Consider the following 10,223-nt stretch of genomic DNA (forward strand, 5'->3'; position numbering starts at 1 on the left):
ACCTGAAATCAGTTAGCACAAAACCTGAACTATTCTGCACATAAATCTGAAATTAGCTAACATGTAATTTAAACCAGTTAGCCATAACCCGAAATGAAAACTATTAGCAGCCTTCATTTTGTTGTTGGAGCAAAATAATGTTAGGTGAGAATGTCCAAACAGCGCATAATCTGTGAGCATTAGGCTCTCAAGTTGCCTTGCAATACCATCTCTGGCTTGCAAATTTATAATGATGTTGTCTATTGCTTTGGAAAGGGATGAATGTACCCTTCTTGCTTACTCACATATGGTCCTCTCATTTTATTTTGAAATTTTCACATGGCCTGCTCCCTTTGTACTTGGAATTGTAACTATGCCATTTTCTTTTATTGGGAAATTTGGGAACATGGTTTATTGTCAAAATGTGGCAACGAGTTGAATTCTTTGTTTTAATTCTCCATTTAGTTCCCTATTTCTCTTGTTATTTGCTCATGGGAAATGATATTAACGTAACAGCATCTAGTTCATTGAATTCTTTGGCTATTGCTATATTCATTGTGATTTTTAGGGAACCGCTGGTATGACATTTTTAACATAACTTGGTTATTCTTGTCTTTTAGGAATTAGCTTTTTGATAATCTTGTTAGACCCCTATCTTAAATTTTGAGCTGCGTCTATGTCTGCTAGTGTAATATTGCAGCAATTTTTGCTTCCAGGTTTGATTTTCACCTCAGTTTAATTCTCTCATTGATAATTAGGTAACAAGAATCATATTATATCTGTGGCATAATTTTATTCTAAGACTATAGCTTGTAAACTGTTAGGGGTTGTTGATATATGCATTGTCGTTTCATTTTTTTTATATATATAGTTAGAACAATTCATCTTATTTGGTTATTTATCATTGAAATCAGTTTTATGTATAAGTTAGAAGACAAGGTGAATTAATATAGATATTAGAGGGAGGTAGTGTAAATGACAGTAGTCTTGCTTTAGCGGGTAGATCAAATACTTGTTTTCAATCAAGTAATTCATGAATCTTTAGTTTGGATCCAAATTCTCTATATCTGGTATTGACTCCTGAACTATATAGTCATGCGATTTCAGTCAATTTTAACCTATATCCTATCTTTCTGTATTGTATTGTGACCTTTTGGGATTATATCTTAGTATCCTGGTTTCACTCTTCTTGATTAATCATTTGTTTAATTCGCAGCATGTTACTTTAGCCTATTTGTCGTTTTTCTAATTTTCTACTTTATCAGTTGATTTGTTCTTACATATCTTTTAGAGGATTTGCCTAGTCCTTATAGCTTGTCCTTCTTTTCTCTTTCTTTTGGAAAATTTTATTAGTCTTTTAGATATGTACCTTTAGACATTAGTTGCCCTTTTTATCACAAGGGCGATGAAGGCACTAGCCCAAGCCTATCCATAGGGGACTCGCTTAGTCCAAGTAGCATTCCCCTCATTTATCTTAAGACTTGCCCAGTCTTTTGTATCCCTTAAAACATAAGGTCTTTCTCATTGCCAGGGCGATGAAAGAATCATCTAGAACCCCTGTTTAGAGAGACAAGCTATGTCTCGTGCAGAGAAAATCATACCTTTTGAAGACAAGCTTTGTCTCATTAGCGAGTCATACACAGGAGACTACCCAAGTCTCAAATAGAGCATCTCCTTTAGGTTAAAGACCGACTTGGTCTGTTAAAAACCGTACCCATCTTGTCTTTGCAAGGGCAATGGAGCCCATCTCTGTGTTTAGGAGACTAGCCTAGTCTCACTAGTACTCTTCTTATCTCCTCTTCTTTTAGGAGACTAGCCTAGTCTCATTGGCATTTCCTTCTTAGGATTGTGCGCTAGGAGTCAGTCCTTTCATATAGGAGTCAGTCCTTTAGCTAGAGAGTCTGTCCTTAGCTAGAGAGTCAGTCCTTCTTTCAGAGGTCAGTCCTATCATCATAGGGGTTAGGATTCTATCCAACCTCTCATCAAATCATATGATTTTATCCAGTTCCCTGCAAGGTATAGGATGCTGTCCAACCCTTGCAGAGCTGTGATTCTGTTCTTTTCCCCCGCAAAGCATAGGATGCTGTCCAACCTTTGCGGGATATTCAGGAGTCTGTCCTACCTTTACGATGATAGGATTCTGTCCTCTTGTGTTAAAACAACAAAAACATTTCAAAAAATCAAAAATCTCAAAAGTATTGAGTCTTTAGTAGTAGTTAGGAAAATCTGTTCCGAACTACGTTGGCTTGATCCCTTCAACAGGGTACGTAGTGCAGCTTGGGATCCACATCCCAAGTCCAGTCAAACCAAACATTTCAAACCTTTCCAAAAATATAAAATTCTTCAAAACCTTTTTGAAAAAGATCTTCCCCTAGAGTTAGGAGTCTGTCTTAGCTATTTAGGGTGTTTTAGAGTTAGGAGTCTGTCCTGATTTGTTGATATGGTGTGTCTTGTCGTGTGAGTGTCCATAGAGTTAGGAGGCCTCAAGTAGATCGGTTAGACACTTAGTCCAACCGATGGCTAGATTAGGAAGCATATAGTCAGCCCATGGTTTTTCTTAGGTTGCACAGCCTAGATACACGTAGGATGTAGGGCCCACCTGCATTAGCTTAAGGCTAATCAACTTGCATTAATTAGGGCATATAGAGTTCTAAAAATCACAACTCACATGAATTTAAGCAATTGTACAAAAAAGCTCTAAAAATCAGTCGAGTCTAGTGGAATCGAGTCTAGGATAGCAGTTTTAGATGGTTAGGCATAGTAGTTTAGAATAGGGCATCGAACTACGTTGACTCTGATTCTTCCCGAGGCCGGGATACGTAGAGCAGCTGGGATGGACGGCCATCTTGGTCCGAGTCAGGTCGCATTAGAGTTAGGACTCATTTTGTCCAGTCATGTATAGAATTGAATTGTGTTGTGTGTTTTGCTTTGTTTTCTTACTTTCATGTACAGATCCCATACCTTTAGCTGTAGCATGCATGCGTTTGCACATCAGAACTCAGACACCAATTAGGTATGACACTCATAATCTAGTTATTCTTAGGCGACATTTCTTTCATTTCTTTTTCTATGTGTGCTTATTTTTCATCTCCTAGACATGCATGATTAGATAGACGTCTTCTCGGAGATATTCGTTCCCATTTCATATGACTTTCGCCCAAAACTCTTCAAAATTATTAAGTAAATAGCATAAGAGATCAGGTGTTTGCACTTGGGCGGATGAGGTGCTCTTTAGACCTTCCGAATTCGTAACCAGGCACGAACCTTCTTTTATATCTCTGGTTATCCGTTGCAACAGAGCATAGTATGGGATCCTTGGCTCACTTCCTTGGATGGCGACTCTTCTTTGTTTAAGGTACGCCTCGAATCTGGGCTAGTCCCCGAATCGAGAGGTATCTCACCCTTTGTATCGCCACTCATGCTGTGAGGGGCACTTCTTTCGAGAGTTCCTTGGTAGAGCTCTCCATTCACGTGGATGATCATAGAGACTAGACGCGTGGGGGCCCGTCCCCCGCCGCCTCTCTCTCGGATCGGGGTCCACATAGACATTGAACTTATTTTCTTCAACATGACCTTTTGAGAAATGCTAAAACGGCAATGAATTTAGTCTGAAGAGTTTGTTATTATATTCCTATGACATTTTTAATAATTTTTATTGAAAACTATGCGGAAGAGAAAAATAAGTGACGAGTATCGCATGAAAACTATGCTTCCAGGAGGAGACCAGCATCAATCAAAGCCTTGTTTCCTTATTACTATGGCTCAAGTGGGCATTCCCCTGACCAAATTTTGGTCGGCGGCAAGGCCTCAACCGGCCATGAACACATGCACTGGACATACTACTAATTAACCTTAACATTTAGTTGAAAATATGCCCCTCTATTTTTTATACTTTACAATTTGGAGTTTTATTGGTAAGAAACTAGGGAGGACATTTCAAGTTATATTTTCCATATAAAGGGTAATGATCTGACATAAAACCCTGACCTAATATAAAAATCTTGTTTTATTTTTCAAAAAGAAATATTAATTACGACATGCATCATTTTTCTTAAGAAAAAAAAATAGCATGTATGACTTGAGCCGATTGCCTCATGTATGCCAATCATGTCCATGAATATTATTGGCAAATATATAAGTCTTACTTATTACGTCTATCCCATGTGTCTTTCTTTGTCCCATGGTTGTTCCTACTTAACTTAGATGCACAGTGAAATTGATAATGCCCATGAAGGCCACAATAATGGCATCTAACTAAGGGGTTAACAAGAGTAGTTCTATCATGATAAACATGTTTAGGCATAGAACTACCCTTCTTAAGGATAATGTCTATAATCTTATCTCTATTCATAAATCTGTATAGACATAACCTAAGCCTCTCATTTTCATTTTGAAAATGACTCAATTGTTTTAAAAACTCAATTTTTTTCATCTTCAAAGGACTTGGATGAATTTGCCATGTTTTGAAATTTCAAAACTTGGGACTCAAGTTCAGTTCACCTAACTAACCCTTAAGGGTCTGATTTTCAAGCCTTAAATCCTTCTCCAATTGGGATTGATCTTGAAATTTAGAAGAAAATTCTAATTTTAATGTTTCAAGTTCTTTTTCAGTATAAGAAGGATTTTTCCTTAGAACTTTATTTCTACTCATTTGTAGATTCAATGCTTTACATGCCTCATCATATGACATATCATTATCACTAGAATTAGAACTTGAAGATTTATGTGAGCTTACCTCATTGTCTTCAATGTCGGCCATGAAACACACATTAGGGTCTTCTTTCCAAGCTGAGATGCATATGTTTGATTTTTCTTCCTTTGAGCTCTCACCTGATGATGAATTATTGATCACACTAAGCCCGTCCCAATTTACCGCGTGTGCTGTATGCTTCTTCTTCCCATACTTTTTCTTTTTGTTCTTGATGAGAGGGCATTCTAGCCTTACATGTCCGGGCTTGCGACATTCAAAGCATCTCATTTGCTCCTCCTTCTTTTCTTATTTCTTATCTTTCTTCCCTTTCTTTTCTTTCTTCCTCTACATCTTCTTGAACTTTTGAAGGCCTTCTTTTCTTCGCTATCGGCACTTAAGGATGATGAGGAAGATGATTTATTGACCTTGAAGGCAAGATATTTTCCTTTGTTTTTCTCTTTCTCCAAGAGCTTCATCTTTTCTTTTCTTTTCTTTATTTTCATCTCATGGGTGATAAGAGATCCGACCAACTCCTCCAACTTCATATTGTCAAGGTCCTTTGATTCTTCAATAGCGGTGAATTTGGCATCCCAACTCGGCGGAAGAGATCGAGGTGGCTTTATTACCAATTCTAGACCCATATATGTTTTACCTAAGCCATCAAGCTCATTAACAATGTTGGTAAAATGAGTACACATGTCAAATATAGATTCACAATCATTCGGATATAGTTTCACAATCATTCATGGTGAAAGCCTCAAAGTCACTAACTTGAGAAGTCCCCCTCATGAATGGTTTCAAGGGTTGTCCAAATTTCCTTAGCTGCTTTACAAGTGGAAACCTGATTGAATTCCTCGGGAGATAGATCACAAAAGCTTGTATTTACTCCTTTGGCATTCAATGCGGCTCTCTTCTTTTGAGCAGCCGACCACTCACTTCTCTCACTTGTGGGAGCAATGTAACCATCTTTAATCAATTCCCACATTTCATAATATAATAATTGTAAAAAGAAAATCATCCGGGTTTTTCAATACTCATAATTTGAACCTTTAAAATATGGGGGTCTTGAAACAGATTGGCCTTCGGCATATCCGGATGGGGTTGTTATTATCTTTTCTCTTTTAAAATTTTGAAAATCTTAATTAAACAAAGATTAAGAAACTTTTCAAAAATCTCTAATTAAGAGCCTAACGCTCTAATACCAAATGAAATCCCAGGGTATGGTGGCAACCCCAGAGGGGGGTGAATTGGGTTTCAAAAAGTTTTCCCAAAATAGTGTCGAATTAAAAACAAATGGGAAAATTAACCCTTAAGCACAAAACGAAGTAAAAATCAAATGCACACACAAAAGAGATAGAGAGAGATAGAAAGAGTGCACAGTGATTTTTAAGTGGTTCGGTCCAAGCCTAAGACCTACTCCACTACACTAAGACTATTGATGGCTTCACTAAATTAATTCCCTTAACAGAGGGGAATCAACCCAATTATAAACTCCGGAGAAAGATACGCATCTCCAACACTTTGCCCTTGAGATGGCTTTGCGTCTCTTCATAATCGCCCAAGTACAATCTTGAATGTAGAAGGAAAGAAAACAAACTCTCTTTAAATAGGGTTACAATGTTGAAGAAGATATACAATTGAAGCTTATGATCCAAATCCTTAATATTGTGATTAGAGAGGCATAAACAAGTTTAAGTCACTCTTAATATGTTCCAAGATAGCTTAGGAGTGTTAGAATTGTGTTTAAAAAAGATTGGAAACACACACACACACACACACACACACACACACACACATAGGCCGTACAAAAAAAACTAGCCGTTATAGACTTTCCAACAGATAGTTGGAAAGCCTCTCGGAAGCCAATCTAACACCCGACCAACTAGCCATTGGGAAAAGACAAAACTGGCAAAACAATGTTCGGAAGCCCGATGGGGTCTTCCGACGCCTAATTCGGGTGCCCGAACAAGGCTTCAGGTGCCTCTAAGATTTTGAGCTCCTTGGGTAACTTTTTTTTAACATGTTCGGACGCCCAAACACTTTCCTCGGACACCCGATTTTGGATGCCCGAAGACAATTTTCTAGATTTTCACGATTAATTTGTAAAGTTCATATCTCATTCGTTTCTTATCGGATTTCGATGTTCTTGTGTTCACAGACATTAGAAGAACGAGACCAATATGTTAAAAATATTTTCAAAAATATTTAAAAATATTTTGGACTAATTTTTCTAGGATTAAGGTTAATTGTCAACTAAGTATGTTCCAATTTGATACTTGTCTCTTGCTTACCCTTTGGGCTTTTGGTCTATTCATTTTACCTTACTCTTTTGTACTATTGGGACCTTATTAGTAACTTATTTATGCCCAATAAACCTAATCTAGGGATGGATCTTATACATTCAAAAATGGATTCAAACACACTTGAACTTCTCTTGAATTCTCCTCTTCAAGTCCACCATGCTCCTTGGATCTCCAATGACTTTGGCACTCCAAATATGATCCAATTAGAGCTTCTTGGCGTCGATCCAAGCTTCCTTGAATGCACACTAATGAGATCTACAACTAAAGGCAATCAAACACATTAGTCAAACGCATTAGTGACTATGAATCACTTGTGTTTGGAATCATCAGAACAAGAAGGAAATGCCGAAGGTGGGAACCATTGGGCTTACAGTGCTCATTTTGATAGGATGATCCTAACCCTTTCATAGAGTTCCATAGATGTTTACACCTAGAGGAGGGATAGGATCATCCTACGGAAATGATTTTTGGGGCACAACAGTAGGCGAACAAATAACAGTTTTGATCATCCCGGGTTGCACAGTACTTTTTAAAAGAAAACATTGGACTACATGGGCTTCCACCATTTAAAATCTCCGAGAGGGAATTGTTGAAACCAGACCTCATTCGTATTTAGACACAGTCCCTAGAGAGTAGGGGTGCAACTTGGGTCAGGCTCAATCTGAACCCGACGGGTTCAACCCAATTTTGGCTTGGGTTGGGTTGGGTTAGGTTAGGGTTTGGAAAAGCCATCCTGATTTAATTTCATGTTGGGTTAGGGTTGAGGCGTTGGCAACCCGATCCGAACCCGATCTCCGTCTAATTTTATCGTGATTTTCTTAGGGTTATGTTTTTTCTAGTATTTTTCTGTTTGACCCTATGTGAAACCGAACCCAACCATACTCAACCTAACTCAATTTGGCAAAAAGGAGTTAGACGTGTAGGGTTAGGGTTTACCATCTGATTATTGAACTTTGAAATCTACTATAGGAGATAGCGGCTTCACGACTCCGCGTGCCATTTTGGTATGAGTACGAGCAATAAAGTTGCTAGCTTTATCCATGCCCAAAGGTGAGTTTCCCTGTTCATAGCCCAAGCCAAGTCAAGGACCACCCCATTTTGTCAAGGCCAGCCAACGAAGGCGGAAAGGGAAGCTTGTGCATGCTTGGGAGATAGAGCTTTATTGATGAATTTCTTCTTTCGAATAGGATCGCTGGCTGGATGCACGGATTTTTGGTTTTGGTTAAGAAAGGAAAGCCGGTCCAATCCCAGCTTCTGAAACAAGAGAAAAGATCACAGCGGCAAAGACCTAACATAAAGGAGCAACCTTGTCTCAGATTCTGAAACTTCTTTAATAAGTCTGCTTCGACATCACCTGGTAGAAATGAATCCTTAAACTTATGGACTTCTTGTTCTACGTAGCGCTTCTCCTCCTGCTCCCTCTTCTGTCGTACGTGTGCCCACGATAAGACCTTGGCTCTGGCAGAGATTTTGACTCTCTTGTTCCAGCTTCATAAGTAGTAATGTCATAAGATTTTAGAAACTTTTCAAATTCAGGGTTTGCGGCAGGCAAAAGAAAGCCCTTAATTAGTATGGTGTCGCAAGAGGGCGCAGTCCCAAAGGTGGCGACCTTTGTTTGGTTGGCCTTGCGGAGAGAAATTCTAACTCATTATGGAAAATTAAATTCTGATGTAGAACGTAGAATTCTATCTAAAATTCAAGATCTGAGCTAAAATTTGAATCCGGGCTAAATGTAAGTCCTGTACTGAAATTTGAAATATGAGCGACAATTAAAGACAAGTTAAAAGCTGTTTAATCTAAAACTTGAAAACTACAAATGGATGAATTAAAAGTGGCACATTCTGTTCTTGTGGGTCTCGTGATTGGCCATCACAAATTCGGCATATGGCCCTTGGTCCCACTCTGATAAGATCATTCTAGACCTTTGATTAACCATGATGAAAAAATCGGGTTGGGCTAGGGTCGGTCTTAACCCGATCCAACCCAACCCGAGTTGCAAACCCTAAGGGTGCATTTGGATTGTTGGAATCAAGAATTGGTATCGGTATCACATTCCATTCTAATTCCAATCCCCCTTGTAAACGGATAACGATCCCAGTTCTAGTGTTTGTGTAAGTACTGGAATTATCTAGGGAATCAATAGTGATTCCAATTTTTCAATAATAGCGTTTTCTACTGTCCATACCAACATCGGAATGGAATTAATTTTTCAATAAATATTTCAATTAATAACTAGCTCACCCAAAACCATATTCCATCCCAAAACACGCCCAATATTCTGTCGTTTTTTCCCTCGGGAGATAAATATCGATTCCCATTCCATTTTAAAAATGAATCCAAACGCAAGAATCGCCCAAGTAGTAATCAGATATTGTTACCCTTTCTTGATTCCGTCAATCCAAATGCACCCTAAGATTGATGGTTTTAACTGTTTGTTTCAATAGTTAGAATCAGGGGCAGGAATCGGAAACTCATTGTGATTCCACACGATTCCAACATTTGGTTCAAAAAAGAATAGAATCAGGGGGTAGAATTCACACCGGGGAGAAATTACAGTGAAGAAAAGTCCGGAATCTGTTTTCCACGCCAAGCGGTGGTATTTTGATCATGGCCGGAATGGAATTTTTTATTATTATTTTTTTGAATTCAAAATTTTATTTTAATTTTTTAAGCACCGGGAGAATTGGAATTTGTTGTTGATTCTGATTCCCGATTGCAGCAATCCTACTCGATGCTGAATCGGAATCTGTTGTCGATTCCGATTCCCGATCGCAGCAATGTCCGTAGTTTTTTAATAGACTTGGAAGGGAATGGAAATGATATCACCACTACCGTATTTTGATGACCGCACTCCTCACATTATTAACATGTACCGTATGGCCCGCACCATAGGATGATCCAAACCGTCCATCAGATGGGCACAGCCTAAATAGGTTGTGCCCAAAAAATCATTTCCATAGGTTGACCTTAACCCTCCTATCTGTAGAGTGCTAAATATTAGAGGGTTGATTCTAACCCTCTATAGATCAGAGGGTTAGGATCAACCTATGGAAACGTTTTTTTGAGGCACAACCAATTTAAGCTATGGCCCATCTGATAGACGGTTTGGATCATCCTATGTTGCGGGCCATACCGTACTTTTTAATAATGTGAGGAGTGCGATCATCAAAATACGGTAGTGGTGATATCATTTCCCGGAAGGCAACGGTGAGAAATGATCAAAATCCCCTAACACTTGTTTTTGAAACCCT

The sequence above is a fragment of the Tasmannia lanceolata genome, unplaced genomic scaffold (assembly GCF_043159265.1).
Source record: "Tasmannia lanceolata isolate RefF3 unplaced genomic scaffold, GAP_Taslan_0.1 ptg000020l, whole genome shotgun sequence".
Taxonomy (NCBI): Eukaryota; Viridiplantae; Streptophyta; class Magnoliopsida; order Canellales; family Winteraceae; genus Tasmannia; species Tasmannia lanceolata.